General features: G+C 36.0%; 1 protein-coding gene across 1 annotated transcript in view; it reads left to right on the top strand.

The window, feature by feature from the left end:
• The first annotated feature begins 1,410 nt into the window (after positions 1-1,410).
• Positions 1,411-19,425, top strand: part of LOC101900326 (protein ITPRID2) — a 45,186-nt gene continuing 27,171 nt past the window's right edge. The window contains exon 1 of the mRNA XM_059131182.1: positions 1,411-1,798. The gene's annotated coding sequence lies outside the window, so the exon portion shown is untranslated. The remainder of the gene's footprint in view (positions 1,799-19,425) is intronic.

The following is a 19,425-nucleotide window of genomic DNA, read 5'->3' as shown; positions in this document are numbered from 1 at the left end:
TCATTTTCAGCGCACAATGGCCACCAAAATCTCCGGATACCAATCCGTTGGACTATTGTGTCTGAAGTATTTTGGAAAGCAAGGTTGGCACTAAAAAATACCAAAGTGTCGATCACCTTAAGCAAGCGCTTCCCCGGGAATGGACCAACAAACCGCAGAGCAACATTCAGGCAGTGTGTGATGGTTTCATTGGCTATTTGAAGGCCATAATTCGTGCCAAAGGAGACCAATTCGAACAAATCCAAACTTATTCTAAAATTGGATGCTAGATTAAAAAAAATGTAAAAATTATGGCGATTGTCTTTTTTGCAGTTTTTATACCCTCCACCATAGTATGGAGGGTATATTAAGTTTGTCATTCCGTTTGTAACACCTCGAAATATACATTTTAGACCCCACAAAGTATATATATTCTTGATCAGCATAAAATTCCGACTGTCCGTCTGTTCGTCTGTGAAAATCACTCTAGCTTCCGAACGAAAAGCCCAATAAACCCATATTGAATAATTTCAATATTTGTCAACAAAATACACTTCCGAAATGAAGTAGGTTGATAAAATTTTACTTAAATGTGTATTATGTCTGCAGGACTTTTGGTATTGAAAATGGGCCATGTAGGTCCACGTCTTCGTATAGCCCCCATATATATAGATAGATTTGTTTTTTTCAAATTTCGCATGTGACACAAGTTGCCTATACTGGTCCACGCCGTCGTACAGACCCTACTATACAGCTACATTCATTATTTTTAAGATTTTAACAGAATTTTTAACGGATTTTTTTTTTTTTTTTTTTGAAAATTGCCAAATTTGTACCAAATAGTGGAACTTACAGCTTTTTTACTTGTTTTATCTCACCCTGTATATACCCTCTCTAGTCATATGGCTGAGGGTATATAAATGTACATGGAGATTGTCGATATGCCGATATGGGTTAGATTAATTCCTTAAGAACAGATTCATTGATCCAGCTCGAAGGATCATTGTCAACCAGGGGTAAATATAAAAAATAATATTTAACGAATTAATAACAACGAGTTGTCGAAGGTTATTATACTCGCTTGTGTAGACGACCCCACGATTGAAGAGAAGAACATCTGCCATTTCAAACAAAATAACAATAATTAAATTTATTTATTTAAACTTCTATTTAGGTTTTTTGTTTTGCAATAAGCAAATTAGTTACTAGGATGACTCAGCTGGTTTTTTGTTTATTGTTTAGTTAGTTTTTTTTGTTGGTTTTTGTTTTTGGGTTTTACCAACTAACAAATCCCTCGCCTATAGGTCAGCACGATTTTCAATTCTATTTTCCAATTCGTGAGGGTTATTACCCAAACAATTACAGCAACAACAACATAATAATAATTTAATTAATTGTTTTTGTTATTATTTATTATCATTATTATTACAGGTGAATCAATTGACGACTCTGACGACGATGATGAGAAGAAGGCCTTCTTCGAACAAAATTCAATGAACTTCAACGTTGGCAACTAAACTTAACGATTTCTAATTTTTTTTTTATTTTACAAAGTCTAAAGTGAAGAAAAGATTCCAATTTCAATTTCGAAAATATTGAAATCAAGTGAATTTATTGTTAATCATCCACCCAAACCCACCCACCACCCACATTCCATAAATCGTTCTCAAAGAGCAACCAAGTCTCTAATTTGAATTTCAAACAATCCGCGGCCAGCTATCAGTTTGTGGTTTTCCAATAGTTGCATGCCGGTGGCTCAATCCCATCCAGACACAAACGTACACACCACGACAATTTTAAAAGCCAGTTTATTAACCAGGTGAGTTGAAAAATTATTTATTTTTTTTCGTAATCTTTTTTTTTTATTAATAAATTATTGTCTGGCAAGCCGGCACAGATAAGTCGTTTGAATGCATAGAAAAAAATGGCGAGGCTCTCTCTCTCTAGCCAATTGCATTCTTGTTTTCTTTAGGTGGTATTACAAACATACACACACACAGAGACACACTCAACGACACACATTCATCACCCGCTGCAAATATTTACAACAAACAGCCATGAGCTCCACAGCTCCACCGTTTAAACGCATATTAAACAAGTTATTTAACTAAATGTAAATGTTGTCATAAGAAAAAATGATGAACGTTGTTTGTAAATCAATAAATTTACATTTTTTGATAAGAGATGGGTGGTAGCGAGAGAGAGAGAGAGAGAGGGGCATGGAGAGAAAAACTACGACTTTCAATGTCTCTACTGCAGCAACAGCAGGAATATGAAAATGAAATACTGGTCGCGATTAAATTCCTTTGTTAAGCTCCTGGTGATATTTGAAAGGCCTGATTAACTTGTTACAGATACCCAATTGCTTTCATAAGTTAAGAAGAGTTCATCTCCTTAAAACATTTTATTTAAAGTCAAAAAATAAATAGGAATAATTGCGATGCGGCTAACTTCCCGAATTTTTATACCCTCAGTCATATGGTTACAGAGGGTATATACAATTTGATACGGTCAAAACGTGCCTAGTCGATATAACGGTTTTAGACCCTAGGTCTGTTTGGACCAAATCCGTTTCAGAATATTTGGAGTCGATCTAGTGATGTCCGTCCGTCTCTCTATCTGGCTGGTGCGCAGGATAACTCTGGAACGAAGTATTCGATTTGATTCAAACTTGGTACATCGTAATATTATTGTCAAACTTAGATCGAGTTGGGAGATGGGCAATATCGCTTCACTCTTTCTGGTACCTCCCCCACAAAACGTCGAAATTTGCAAAATATATATTTTTTTGCACAGAAAGAGAAAGGATGATCCGATTTTGCTCCAACTTTGCATATCCCAATATTTGCATCAGCGCTAGGTCAGGTGTGAAAGTAGACAATATCGCTACACCCCATCAAGTACCTCCCCCACAAAGGGTCAAAATTTGTAATAATTATAACTCTTATTAAATGTGATGTAAGACTCCGATTGGCTTCAAATTACACACATCACAATATTTATATTAACCCAAGGTCTGGTGTTAAGATGGGCAATAACGGTCCACTCCTTCTGGTACCTACCCCACAAAAGGTCGAAATTTTCAAAAAATGTATTTTTTTGCACAGAAAGAGAAAGGATGATCCGATTTTGCTCCAACTTTGCATATCCCAATATTTGCATCAGCGGTAGGTCAGGTGTGAAAATAGACAATATCGCTACACTCCACCCAGTACCTCCCCCACAAATGATCGAAATTTGGAATAATTACAACTCTTATAAAATGTGATGTAAGAGTCCGATTGGCTTCAAATTACACACATCACAATATTTTTATTAATCCAAGGTGTAGTGTAAAGATGGAATATATCGGTCCACTCCTTCCGGTACCTCCCCCACAAAGGGTTAAAATTTTGAATATTCATCAAGCTCATAAAACACGAAATTAAAATCCGATTCCATTTAGAGTTGACACATCTGAATATTTCTATAAACACAGCATCTGTTATAAATACGGTAGAGATTGGATCATTCCTTCTGGTACCTCCCCCACAAAGGGTCAAAATTTTGAATACCCATGAAGGCCATAAAACGCGAAATAAACATCCGGTCTTCTTTATATTTCACACATCCCCTTATTTCTACTAACACAAGATCTGTTGTGAAGATGGAATATACCGGTCCACTCCCTCTGGTACCTCCCCCACTAAGGGTTAAAATTTTGAATAACCAAAACGATCATAAAATCCGAAATGAGCACCCGGTTCTCTTCAAATTACACATATCATAATATTTTTAATAATCCAAGGTATGGTGTGAAGATGGAACATATCGGTCCACTCCTTCTGGTACCTCCCCCCACAAAGGGTTAAAATTTTGAAAATTTATGAAGCTCATAAAACTCGAAATTTAAATCCGATTTCATTCATACTTGACACATCTCAATATTTCCATGAAGACTTGATCCGTTATAAAGATGGTAGAGATCGTACAATTCCTTCTGGTACCTCCCCTACAAAGGGTCAAAGTTTTGAATGACCAAAACGATTATAAAATCCGAAACAAGCATCCGATTCTCTTCATATTTCACACATCTCATTATTTCAACTATAACAAGATCTGCTATGAAGATGGAATATATCGGTCCACTGATTCTGGTACCTCCCCCACAAGGGTTCAAATTTTGAATATTTATGAAGCTCATAAAACACGAAATTAACATCCGATTCCATTCAGACTTGGCACATTCCTATATTTCCATCAACACAAGATCTGTTATAAAGATGGTAAAGATCGTAACATTCCTTCTGCTACCTTCCCCACAAAGGGTTAAAATTTGTAATAATTATAACTCTTATTAAATGTGATGTAAGAGTGCGATTGGCTTCAAATTACACAAAAACGATCATAAAATCCGAAATGAGCACCCGGTTCTCTTCAAATTACACGCATCACAATATTTTTATTAATCCAAGGTCTGGTGTGAAGATGGAATATATCGGTCCACTCCTTCTGGTACCTCCCCCACAAAGGGTAAAATTTTTAATATTCATGAAGCTCATTAAAACACGAAATTAACATCCGATTCCATTCAGACTTGGTACATCCCAATATTTCCATCAACACAAGATCTGTTATAAAGATGGTAGAGATCGTACAATTCCTTCTGGTACCTCCCCTACAAAGGGTCAAAGTTTTGAATAACCAAAACGATTATACAATCCGAAATAAGCATCCGATTCTCTTCATATTTCACACATATCATTATTTCAACTATCACAAGATCTGCTATGAAGATGGGATATGTCGGCCCACTGATTCTGGTACCTCCCCCCACAAAGGGTTAAAATTTTGAATATTCATGAAGCTCATAAAACGCGAAATTAACATCCGATTTCATTCTGACTTGACACATCTCAATATTTCCATCAACACAAGATCTGTTATAAAGGTGGTAGATATCGGACCATTCCTTCCGGTACCTCCCCCACAAAGGGCTAACATTTTGAATAACCAAAACGATTATAAAAACCGATATAAGCATCCGGGTTTCTCCAAATTACACATACATCACAATATTTTTATTAGCCCAAGGTTTCGTGCACAAATGGGATATATCCCCATAAAAGGTTAACACTTTGAATAATCATAAGTCAAGGCTGGGTATATGTGAGTATATTTTAATAACCTCCATCCTTTGTTACACCTTGACACTTGTCAGAATTTAGGACACTTGTCATTGAAATTTATTATTTTTTGTCATAAATCTATTCAGGTGATATAAACAGCTTGACTTTTGAGTTGGGCACAAATATTCGCGTTTGGATGAGTGAGGATGAGGCAAAATTGCTCATAATTCAAGTGTCACAACAACAGTGTTAAGCAAACTGATTTAATCCGGGGCGGCTAGAGTTAGCGCGTCACTCAGATTGTGACACAAATATTCCATTGTTTGGACAACAATTTAATATATTATTATTTATTTTCGTTTAATAGAGCAGTGGAATGTATTTTAAAAAAAAAGGTGAGGGATCGGAAGAAAAGATCATGCTATAATTTATTAACAGGTGTCGACAATGTGAAGATTATTAAGGTTTTGTTTTGTTATCGATTTTGGTTAATGTTCAATTTTATTGCAAATATTCAGTAGAAGTATGGAATATATTCTATCCAAGGTAAAAAAAAATATTTGACAAATTTTTTGCGAGAATTTTTTCGATATCATTAGTATTTACATTTTTGCTGTTCTGAAACAGAGTAATGATCTTAAAGCACATCAAGTCAGATTTTAATATTCCTACACAATTGATTCTCGTTAAAAACGTAAGTACACTAGAGCCCCGACTTACGCCGTTAATGGGGACCGGAGAATCGCGACGCAACTCAAAATGACGCAAATCGGGACGACGCAAGTCGAGTCTCTAGTGTATACAATTTAATCTAGTTCCATAGACTCCGGTCATTTGTATGAAAACCCTGCGTATGAGTGATATGAAATATATTAAATCACTCATACGTTTAGGAACTGTGGGCATATTCTGTAGCTTTTATCTACTCTTGTTATTATTGTTTAAATTTCATTTGTTATTGTAATCCAAAAAAAGACTTTTATCCCCGCAGCCATATGCCTGGAGAGGATATAAATTGGTACCGCCAAAACGTGCCTCTAGGTCTCTTTGGGCCAAATCCATTTCAGGATCCGTTTCAGGAGTCGAACTATCGATGTCCGTCCGTCTGTCTGGCTGGCTGGTGCGCACGATAACTCTCGGAGTATTCGATTTGATCCAAAATTGGTATACCGCAATATTTTATTATTATCGGTCCACTCCTTCTGGCACCTCCCACACAAAAGGTCGAAATTTTAAAAAAAGAATATTTTACTGAACAGAAGGAAAAAAAATAATTCAATATTGCTTCAGCTTAGCAAATCCTAATATTTGCATCAGTGCTAGGTCAGTTGCGAAAATGGACAACATCGGTCCACTCCATTAAGTACCTCCCCCACAAACGGTCAACACTTGAATAACTATGACTTTTATAAAATGCAATGTAAGAGTCCGATTGTCTTCAAATTACACACATCCCATCATTTCTGCTAACACTAGATCTGCTGTAAAAATGGGATATGTGGGTCCACTCATTCTGGTACCTCCCCCACAAAGGGTCAACATTTTGAATATCCATGATGCACATTAAACGCGAAATTAACATCCGATTCCATTCCGACTGAACACATTTCAATATTTCTGCCAACACAAGATATGTTGTAAATATGGTGGAGATTGGACCATACCATCTGGTACCTCCCCCACAAAGGATCAAAGTTTTAAAAAACCAAAAGGATTAGAAAATCCGAAATAAGCATCCGGTCCTCTTCATATTGCAAACATCATAACATTTTTATTAACCTAAGATCTGGTGTGATGATGGAAGATATCGGTCCACTCCTTCTGGTACCTCCCCCACAAAGGGTCAAAGTTTTGAATAACCAAAACGTTTATAAAATCTGAAATAAGCACCCGATTCTCTTCATATTTCACACATACCATTATTTCTGCTAACACAAAATCTGCTGTGAAGATGGGATATATCGGTCCACTCCTTCTGGTACCTCCCCCACATAGTGTTGAAGAATTTGAATATCCATGAAGCTCATAAAACAAGAATTTAAGTTCCGACTTCATTCACACTTGGCAAATCTCAATATTTCTATCAACACAAGATCTGTTGTAAAGATGGTAGAGATCGGACCATTTCTTCTGGTACCTCCCCCACAAAGGGCAAACATTTTGAATAACCAAAACGATTATAAAATCCGAAATATGGAAGATATCGGTCCACTCCTTCTGGTACTTCCCCCACAAAGGGTCAAAATTTGGAATCCTTGAAACTCATAAAACGCGAAATGAACATTCGATTTCATTCAGACTTGGTACATCTCAAAATTGTTATCGACACCAGATCTTTTATAAAGATGGTAGAGATCGGGCCATACCTTCTGGTACCTGCCCCACAAAGGGTCAAAGTTTTGAATAACCAAAACCGATCATAAAATCCGAAATAACCATCCGGTCCTCTTCAAATTACAAACATCACAATATATTTGTTAAGCTAAGGTCTGGTGTGGTGATGAAATATATCGGTCAACTCCTTCTGGTACCTCCCCCACAAAAAGGGTCAAAATTTGGAATATCCATGAAGATCATAAAACAATAATTTAAGTTCCGATTTCATTCAGACTTGACAAATCTCCATATTTCTATCATGGTAGAGATCGGAACATTTCTTCTGGTACCTCTCCCACAAAGGTTCAAAGTTTTGAATAATCTAAACGATTATAAAATCCGAAATAAGCATCCGATTCTCTTCATATTTCACACATCCCATTATTTCTACTAACACAAGATCTGCTGTGAAGATGGGTTATATCGTTCCACTCCTACTGATACCTCCCCCCAATTTGGAATATCGATGAAGCTCGGAAAACCCGAAATTAACATCCGATTCCATTCAAACTTGACACATCTCAATATTTTTATCAAGATCTCCTATAAATATGGTAGAGATCGGACCATTCCTTCTGGTACCTCCCCCACAAAGGATCAAAGTTTTGAATAACCAAAACGATCATAAAATCCGAAATAAGCATCCGGTCCTCTTCAAATTACAAATATCGCAATATTTTTATGAACTTAAGGTCTGGTTTGATGATGGAATATATCGGACCACTCATTCTGGTACCTCCCCCACAAAGGGTTAAAATTTTGAATACCCATGAAGCTCATAAAAGGCGAAATTACTATCAGATTCCATTCAAACTTGACACATTTTAATATTTCCATCAACATAAGATCTGTTGTAAAGATGGTAGACATCGGACCATTTCTTCTGGTACCTCCCCCACATAGGTTTCAATATTTTAAATATCCATGAGGCTCATAAAATGCGAAATTAGTATCGGATTCCATTCAGACTTGCAAATCTCAATATTTCCATCAATATAGGATCTTTTATAAAGATGGTAGATATCGGACCATTCCTTCTGGTACCTCCCCCCTATAGGGTTCAAATTTTTTGAAAAACAAAACGCTTACACATGATTTGTTGTGAAGGTGATATATATCTGCGAACCCATTCTGGTACCTCACTCACAAATGGTCACGATTTGCAATACTTTTATTTGTCATAACTTGCGAAACAAGTCAGCGATTCTTTATAACTTGCTTTATTTATTATTTGTCTTAACCAGAAACCTGAGATGAATATGGGTACGATATGATTTTCTTGTTATTTTGGCCATACCAATATTTTTATCTGTATTAGATGAAGTATGAAAATGGAATACTTCGGTCGGCTATATCTGGAACCTTAAGCACATTTTAACATTTTCTAAAAATTATCACTTTTTTCACATGAATTGAAGGAAGTAACCAATATAGACCAAACCTGGCACGTCGCAATATTTATATCATATTTATTTAGGTCCGAAATGGATAATATTGGCCCTTTCCTTCTCGAAGTGATATACTCTATGGCAATGTTATTTGGTATAAAATATTGAAATGTCTCCCTTAAATTTAGTGAAAATCGATTCAGAATTGGATATGCCTTTCATATATTAGTTTCCCGCTGAAATCAAACTACACCTGCTCTAAAGCCAAATGTTGATAGGTGGTATGATCTACTTCAAATAAATGCTAAATAAATAAATATGCATAGTACCCTACTTTTTTCTTACTGGTTATAGATAATTTTGACATCATCAAAGACTTCATATCTTATCCTTTAATAATTAAAACGGATTTAAAGCTACAATATTTAAAAAAATTTCAATTCCGTGTACCGCGTGTACTTAAATACGATGATCTCGGACATAACCATTAACAATATTTTTTTTTAATTTTTAATTCGTTTTTATTTTCATAATTAAATCAGCACATCATCATCATCATCGCTGCCGTCGTTGTCGTTCTCGTAAAATAACACGTCACTATTGCATGTCGGCTAAACTGAATTCTGTGAATTAAATCAAATGTAGAACTGTTACAATTGTAAACCGCAATTTTGCGTATAATTATACACCACGAGCTGGGGCTACCCATCAATCAGGGGATCGAATACTACATTAAGGTGGTGTAGCCGTAACTGCTTTTTCCATGTTTCCGAAAAAATTCCATTATTAGACATTAGAAGAGTAATCTATAGCACACCTCTTGAGGTCTCGGTCGTATGGGATACCTCTGAAAGATCTTCTCATTTCAAGAATACCTGCGAGGGAAATTCTATTATTAATGGTATTCTATTCTATCTCTTTGATTCTAGATTCTAGAAAAATACCTCTATGATTTTAGATGACATCAGCTGTAGGATTTGTCAATACTTCTTTACAGGGTGAGATGAAAAAAAAATGCAACAAAGTCAAACGCCATCATTTTTTATTTTTTTTTTAATTGTTATTGAATGAAAGCAAAAAATGTCGGAAATAGCATCAAATTTTAGAATAAGTTTAGATTTATTCGAATTGGTCACCTTTGGCACGAATTATGGCCTTAAAACGGCGAATGAAACCACGCTGCCCAAATGTTGCTCTGCGGTATTTTGGCCCATTCCCGCAAGCGCTTGCTTGAAGTGGTCGACACTTTGGTATTTTTTAGTGCCAACCTTGCTTTCCAAAATACTTCAGACACAATAGTCCAACGGATTGGTATCCGGAGATTTTGGTGGCCATTGTGCGCTGGAAATGAAGCGAGGAAGCTCATTTTATAGCCATTATTGTGTGGCGCGTGCTGAGTGCGATGGTGTTGAGTCCTGTTGGATGGTGATGAGTCCAAGATCTGCGGCCAAAATGTTTGCGTGCCCAAGGCTTTAATACACCCTCCAAAATAATATCGCGATAATATTCGGCATTTATTCTGATACCACGGTCGATTAATACGAGAGGAGAGCGACCATCGGCTGTTATGGCGGCCCACACCATCACCATGGCCGGCGCTTGAGTTCTGGTGACCAACCGAAGGTGGTGCACATTTTCATCAGACCTCTTTAGCAAGTAAACACGATCATTTTGTTTCTTTACAAACTGCTGGACAACGAATGTTTTCTCATCGGAGATAACCAAATTCGGCAGTTCACCACTTTCGTCCACTTTCGACCAAATTCGGCAGTTCACCACTTTCGTCCAAGCGAAGCAACTCTTTAGCTCTTTTGAGTCTATTTTCTTTGTGTTGCGATGTAAGTTCTTGCACTTTTTGGAATTTCAATGGCTTTACCCCGAGCTCATTTTTCAATATTTGCCGAATGGAATATTGCGATATGTTCAGCTCACGAGCCATTTTTCGGCCACTGCGACGCGGGGTTTCGATCAAGTCGCTTCCTTACTTTTCGAACCATTTCTGCTGATGTTGCTGTTTTCTTCCGTCCACTTCTTTGACGTCGGGCTACGCTACCAGTATCACGGTAAGGAGCGATGGTTGGTACGAGGCACAAAAGATTTATTCACATTTAAATGCTGGAGTGCTCTAACCATAGCCACTTGTGGTTTCCCAGCCAAACCTAAAGAAATTCCTCTATTACGCTTGAATTCCATCACGAATAACCCTTTTTTTCTGGAAAACTCTCACCAAAATGCCTTTGTATGCTTGTAAACAATGTTATGAGCTGTAACTGAAATAACTTTAACAGCTGTCGGACGAGTGGCTTAGAAATGACAGCAGTCTGAAGTTGGTTGCAGTTTTTTTTTTATCTCACCCTCTAAATGAAATAAATTCCCATATATCTCTCTCTCAAATGGAAAAAGACCTCTTTGAGCGGTTTTATATTCTGCATAGATAAGGCATGTTTCAATGGTCTTCTATTTTATCTCTTTGATTCTAGATTCTAGAAAAATACCTCTTTGATTCTAGATGACATCAGCTGTGGGGTTTGTTAATACTTCTTTATATAGACGACTTTCAAATCTATCTAAAGAGGACTTTTTTTGTTAGTATCAACTATTTTACAATTCCATAGCATCTTTTCGTTCGAGACTTTTTTTTTAAATTTTCTATCCATTGGGAGAACCTGAAACGACCCATCTTACTGTTCGCCTCATTCAAAAGGTGTAACATGCTATTTTTGTTTGTTTTATTATTTATTTGTTGTTAGTATTATAACAAATTTTAGTTTTATATTGCAATAAGGCATCCGTCAGAGTTGACATTTCAGATTTTTTATTTTCAATGCATTTTTTTTAAGAAATTGATCACCTCCAAGAAATTTTAAACATGAAACGCTACCCTTAATACTTTTTGTGATATACCATGAATATATTGATTGAATCATTTCATTTTTGTTTAAAAATAGGTTCGACGCCTAAACGTATGCTATAAATATAACACAAATATGAAAGTGAATAAAAAACTCTGCACGTGACCCTGAAATGATGTATAAACTGACCTTTTCATTGATTTTTTCCATTGCCAAAGTTGAAATTGCTCCCCTTTTTATACCCTCAGCCATGTTGCTGCAGAGGGTATATATCAATTGATACGGCCAGAACGTGCCTCATGGTAATAACGGTTTTAGACTCTAGGTCTCTTTGGACCAATTCCATTTCGGGACATTTGGAGTCGATCTAGCGATGTCCGTCCGCCCATCCATCTGTCTGGCTGGAGGATTTGGATTTGGTCTAAACTTGGTAATATTATTGTCAAACTTAGATCGGGTTCGAAGATGGGCAATATTGGTTCACTCCTTCTGGTACATCCCCACAAAAGGCCGACATTTTCAAAAAATATTTTACTGTACAGAAAGAGAAACGATAATCCAATTTTGCTCCAACTTTGCAAATCCTAATATTTGCATCAGTGCTAGGTCAGGTGCAAATGTGGACAATATCGGTCCACTCCATGAAGTACCTATCTCCCCACAAAAGGTCAAAATAGTGAATAATTATAACATAAAATGTGATGTAAGAGTCCGATAGTCTTCAAATTACACACATCACAATATTTTTATTAACCCAAGGTTTGGTGTGCAGATGAAATATATCGGTCCCCTCCTTCTGGTACCACCCCCACAAAGGGTCAAAGTTTTGAATAACAAAAACGATCATAAAATCTGAAATAAGCATCCAGTTCTCGTCAAATTACACACAACACATTATTTTTACTAACCCAAGGTCTGGTGTGAAGATGGAATATATCGGTTCGTCCCTTCTGGTACCTCCCCCACAAAGGGTCAAAAATTTGAAAATCCACGAAGCATATAAAACACGAAATTAACATCCGATTCTATTCAGACTTGGCACATCTCAATATTTCCATCAACACAAGATCTGTTATAAAGATGGTATAGATCGGATCATTTCTTCTGCTACCTCTCACACAAAGGGTCAATGTTTTGAATAATCAAAACGATCATAATTCCGAAATATGCATGTGGTTGTATTCATTTTACACACATCCCAATATTTTTTTATCCTAAGGTCTGATGTGAAGATGTGATATATCGGTCCTCTCCTTCCTCCCCCATAAAGGGTCAAAATTTTGAATTATTATAACTCTTATAAAATGTGATGTAAGTGTCCGATTGTCTTCAAATTACATACAACCCAATAATTTTATTAACCCAAGGTCTGGTATGAAGATGAAATATATCGATCGGCTCCTTGAGGTACCTCCGACACAAAGGGTCATAATTTTTAAATATTCATAAAGCTCATAAAACACGAAATTTACATCCGATTTAATTGCGACTTGGTACATATCAAAAATGGTAGAGATCGGACCATACCTTCTGGTACCTCTCCGACAAAGGGTCAACGTTTTGAATAACCAAAGATATCATAAAAACCGAAAGAAGCATCCGGTTCTCTTCAATTTACACACATCCCATTATTTCTACTAATACAAGATCTTCCATGATGGTGGGACATATTGGTCCATTGCTTCTGGCATCACAAATGGTCGAAATTTTGAATAACCATGAAGCTCATAAAAGGAGAGATTAACATCCGATTCAATTCAGACTTGCTACATTTCAATATTTCCTTCAACAAAAGATCTGTTATAAAGATGGTAGAGATCGGATCATTCCTTCTGGTACCTCCCCCTCAACGGGTAAAAACTTTGAATAACCAAAACGATCATAATTCCGAAATATGCATCCGGTTCCATTCACATTACACACATCCCAATATTTTTTTTAACCTAAAGTTTGATGTGAAGATGAGATATATCGGTCCTCTCCTTCTGGCACCTTCCCCACAAAGGATTAAAATTTTGAATAATTATAACTTTTATAAAATATGATATAAGAGTCCGATTATCGTCAAATATCACACATCCCAATATTTTTATTAACCTAATGTCTGGTGTGAAGATGTAATATATCGGTCCACACCTATTACCTACCCCACAAAGGGTCAACATTTTGAAAATCCACGAAGCTCATAAAACACGAAACTTGCATCCGATTCCATTCAGACTCGGTACATCTCAATATTTCTATTAACACGAGATCTTTTATAAAGATGGTAGCGATCGGAACATTCCTTTGGCTACCTCCCCCACAAAGTTTTGAATAACCAAAACGATCATAAAATCCGAAATAAGCATCCGGTTCTCTTCAGAATACTCACATCACAATATTTTTATTAACCTAAGGTCTGATCTGAAGATGGGATATATCGGTCCATTGTTTCTGGCGTCACTAAGGCTCGAAATTTTGAATACCCATGAAGCTCATAAAACGAGTAATTAACATCTGATTCCATTCGGACTTGCTACATTTCAATATTTCCATCAACACAAGATCTGTAATAAAGATGTTAGAGATCGGACCATTTCTTCTGGTACCGCCCCCTTAGGGTTCAAGATTTTGAGAAACCAAAGCGAACATAAAATCTGAAATAAGCATTCAATTCTCTTCAAATTACACACATCCAAATATTTTTGCTAACGCAAGATCTGTTATGAAGATGATATATATCTGCCAACCCCTTTTGGTACCTCACCCACAAAGGTTCACAATTTCCAATACTTATATCTGTCATTACTTGCGAAAAAAGTCGGCGATTCTTTACAACTTGCTATATCTAAAAGTTTCTCTTAGCCAGAAATCTGATATGAATTTTTCAAATTTTTCCCATCAAATTTTTCCCATACCAATATTTTTATCTCTTGTAGATGAAGTATGAAAATGGAAAATTTCGATGCACTATATCTGTTACCTCACGCATATTTCCACATTTTCCAAAAAATTGCACATATCTCATATAAAGTATAGGAAATAGTCGATATAGTCCAAATCAGGCACGTTGTAAATCATTCTTAGGTCAGATACGAAATGGTCAGTACTGGATAACTGCTTCAGAACCTCCTCCATAAAGGGTTAACAGTTTGAAAATTCATATCTCAAGGCTGGGGAAAAACCGGGGCCGGCAAAACCGACTAATACTATTTTACATATATTAAGGTATCTTTCTAATTTTTGGCTGTGATTTCAAAATAAAATTTGCTTTCACTACGGCAACCCTGAAAACAAATAAAATAAATCATATAGCCAGCTTAGAGATCAGCAATTGATGACCGCAAAATATGAAAACATTACAACAATGCCTGCCGCCAGTAAATAATGGAAAAAACGACAACGAAAATAGTAACATCACTTTTTTTTAATTATAACATTTTAAAACACCACCCACAACAACAATCACAACAACAACGAAACAAACAAGCAAATGTGTCATTAGTTGGTAAATGACTATATTTTTTTTTTGTTATTCACAAAACTTATAAAAAGGTCTATTTAATTATCTAAAGAATTCTAGATGAAACGCAACTATTCTGAACAGAGTAGAGACAAAACTGGATGTTTGTAGCTAAAGGGGCCGAATTATTAATTTCCGGAAAAGAAACGTTTGAAAACTCCACATTTTAGCAGATAAAAACCAGTAAAGAAAGTATAAAGGTCGGGCGGGGACGACTTTATGATACCCTACACGGAGAGCATATAACGGCTGTGGGTAAAAAAATATAACAAATCGGATGAACAATATATATGGGAGCTATAGCTATATCTGAACCGATCTTCACCAAATTTGACATACTACGATCTAGACTCAATTCGTTCGTAAATGCTAAATTCCATCCCATTTGAACAAGTATTAGACGTTTGGTGCAGAATTAAAGGTAAATCGGACGAAGTTATACATATATGGGAGCTATATCCAAATCTGAACCGATCTCGATAAAATTTAGCAAAGGTATTTCTGAGCTGTATTTGATATATTTTCACAAATGTTGTTGTTACAGAGTGCATATTACGGCTGCGAAGGACGAAAAAAACAAATCGGATGAACAATATATTTGGGAGCTAGAGCTATATCTGAACCGATTTCGATCAAATTTGACATACTTATTTTCAGGCCTAATTTTGTTGTATGTGCTAATATTACACGTTTGATGCACAATAAAATGCAAATCGGACGAAGATATATATGGGAGCTATATCTAAATTTTTACCGATTATCTCCGATTTCAATAGGGTTCGTCCTTGGGCCAAACAAATGATTTGTGCAAAATTTCACCTCGTATACCTCCAGCCTTGAGTTATGATTATTCAAACTGTTGACCCTTTATGGGAGAGGTTCCGAAGCAGTTGGCCAATATTGACCAATTCGTATTTGACCTAAGACTGATACAACTTTTACCACTTTCCTGATTTGGACTATATCGACTACTTCCTGTACTTTATATAAGGTATGTGGAAAATTTTGGAAAAGTTGGAAATATGCGTGAGGGAACAGTTATAGTATTGCATTTTCATACTTCATCTAATACAGATAAAAATATTGGAGTGAGCAAAATTTAAAGGAAATCGAACATTTATATCCAATTTTATGCGAAATCATGAATTGCGATAAATCGCATATTCATATCAGATTTCTGGTTAAAAGAAATATTTATATATAGGAATTTTTAAAAAATCGTCGACTTGTTTCGCAAGTTATGACAGATATAAGAATTGGGAATTGTGACCCTTTGTGGGTGAGGTACCAGAAGCGGTTGGCAGATATATATCATCTTCACAACAGATCTTGTGCTAGTAGAAATAATGGGATGTGTGAAATTTGAAGAGAGTATGAAGCTTATATCGCATTCTTTGAGCGTTTCGTTTTTCAAAATATTAAACCCCATGTGGGGACGTGCCAGAAGAAATGGCACATCAAATACATCACACCTTGGTTCCATAAAAATATTGTGATGTGTGAAATATTATAATAACCGAATGCTTATTTCGTATTTTATAATCGTTTTGGTTATTCAAATTTTGAAATCTACGTGGGGAGGTATCAGAAGAAATGGTCCGATATCTACTATTTTTATAATAGATCTTGCGTTGATGAAAATATTGAGATGTACCAAGTCTGAATGGAATAGGATGTCAACTTCGTGTTTTATGAGCTTCGTGATTATTCAAAATCTTGACCCTTTATGGGGGAGCTATCAGAAGGAGTGTATCCATATACTCCATCTTAACACCAGACGTTTTGCTAATAAAATTATCGGGATGTGTGAAATTTGAAGAGAGTTGGAAGCTTATTTCGCATTCTTTGAGCGTTGCGTTTTTCAAAATCTCAAACCCCTATGTGGGGTAGGTACCAGAAGAAATGGTGCGATCTCTACCATATTTATAACAGATCTTGTGTTAATGGAAATATTGAGATATATCAAGTCTGCATGGAATCGGACACTATTTCCGCGTTTTATGAGCTTCATGGGTACTCAAAATTTGACCCTTTGTGGAGGAGATATTAGAAGGGGTAAACCGATATATCACAATTTCACACCGGACCTTAAGTTAATATGAATATTGTAATGTATGTAATTTGAAGAGAACTGGATGCTTATTTCGTATTTTATAATCGTTTTGGTTATTCAAAACTTTGACCCTTTGTGGGGGAGGTATCAGAAAGAATGGTCCGATCTCTACCATCTTTATAATAGATCTTGTGTTGATGGAAATATTGAAATGTGCCAAGTCTGAAAGAAATCGGATGTTAATTTCGTGTTTTATGAGCTTAAATGGTTATTCCAAATTCTGACACTTCGTGGGGGCGGTACCAGAAGTAGTGAACCGATATATCCCATATCCACAGCAGATCTAGTGTTAGTAGAAAAAATGGGTTGTGTGAAATATGAAGGAACCGGATGCTTATTTTATGATCGTTTTGGTTATTAAAAACGTTGACCCTTTGTGGGGAGGTACCGGAAGGAATGGTCCGATCTCTACCGTCTTTATAACAGAACTTGCGTTGATTGAAATATTGGGATGTGTCAAGTCTGAATGGAATCGGATGTAAATATCGAGCTTTTTAAGCTTGAGAATATTCAAAATTCAAACCCTTTGCGGGGGAGGTATCAGAAGGAGTGGACCGATATATTCCATTTTATCACTAGACCTTGGATTAATAACATTATTGGGATGTGTAAAATTTGAAGACAATCGGACTCTTACTTCACACTTTATAAGTGTTGTAATTGTTCAAAATCTTGACCCTTAGTGAGGCAGGTACTGAATGGAGTGGATCGATATTGTCCATTTTCGCACCTGACCTAGCACTGACGCAAATATTAGGATTTGCAAAGTTGGAGCAAAATCGGATTATCCTTTCTTTTTCTGTGCAAAAATATATTTTTCACAAATTTCGACCTTTTGTGGGGGCGGTATCAGAAGGAGTGGACCGATATATTCCATCTTAACCCCAGACCGTGAGTTAATAAAATCGGACTCTTACACCACCTTTTATAAGAGTTGTAAAGATTCGAAATTTTGACCCTTTTTGGGGGAGGTACTTGATAGAGTGGACCGATATTGTCCATTTTCGCACCTGAACTACTATTTATGAATATATTAGGATTTGCAAAGTTGGATCAAATTTTGATTATTCCTTCTCTTTCTGTGCAGAAAAATATTTTTATAGAGGTACCAGAATAAGTGGACCGATATTGCCTGTCTACAAACACGACTATGTTTGATAATAATATTACGATGTACGAGGTTCGGACCAAATCAGATACTCCCTTCGAGATTTATCGTGCGCACCATCCTGCGTCTGGCTAGATGGAAGGACGTACAGACATCGCTGAAACGGATTTTGTCCAAAGTGGTCTAGGGACTAAAACCTTTATTTTGATGAGGCACGTTTTGGCCATATCATGTGATATATATCCTCTCTAGGCTGACGGTATAAAAACATGGTTATAACCTTAATTATCTGTAATATAGCCATTAAAAATCTACAATTATGCATCAATTAGTTTTTTTTTAATTTCTCTTATAATCCACCATTTTAACTTGAACAGTCCTTCAGAAATTGTTTATGAGTTACTAAACAAGTTTGAAACCACCACTTAGTACTCTCATATTATATTATTATTAGATTTTTTTTCATTTGAAAAATTTACACATTACAACGAATGTAAATACATTTAACCTTTTCAATTCGCTTTTCTCTCGAAATGTCCGTTTGAAAAAAATAAAATAAATAAACAACGAAACCTTAACCGGTTAATTATTTCCTGAACTAATGGCGATGATGCTGATGACATTAGTCAGCGAGTTATTCATTCATCTGTCATCTCTTAGATTCTACTTGGATGCTAGATAAAGTAGACACCTATTAAGCCACAATATTTACTCTTTGTCTGATCTTGAATTTGACATCATTTCTCCTTCGTTTTCATTTGCTGTTGTCAAGATGTCACATCCTTTTAACGTCAAAAAATTTTGCTTTTTTACAGAGATAACAAAACTCAAATATTAATGTGTTCTTATTAAAAATTATAAACAAATATGTATTTTTTCTGACATATATGTGTCACATAATCCCTGTCAACTTGTGATGGAAATACTATTTAAAAATACACAAGGTTGAGATGATGAAGTGACAGTGGCATCTTGATGAAAATACTAAGACTATTG

Source organism: Musca domestica, unplaced genomic scaffold, assembly GCF_030504385.1.
Source record: "Musca domestica strain aabys unplaced genomic scaffold, Musca_domestica.polishedcontigs.V.1.1 8, whole genome shotgun sequence".
Lineage (NCBI taxonomy): Eukaryota > Metazoa > Arthropoda > Insecta > Diptera > Muscidae > Musca > Musca domestica.
This window is presented reverse-complemented; position numbering and strand designations above follow the sequence as displayed.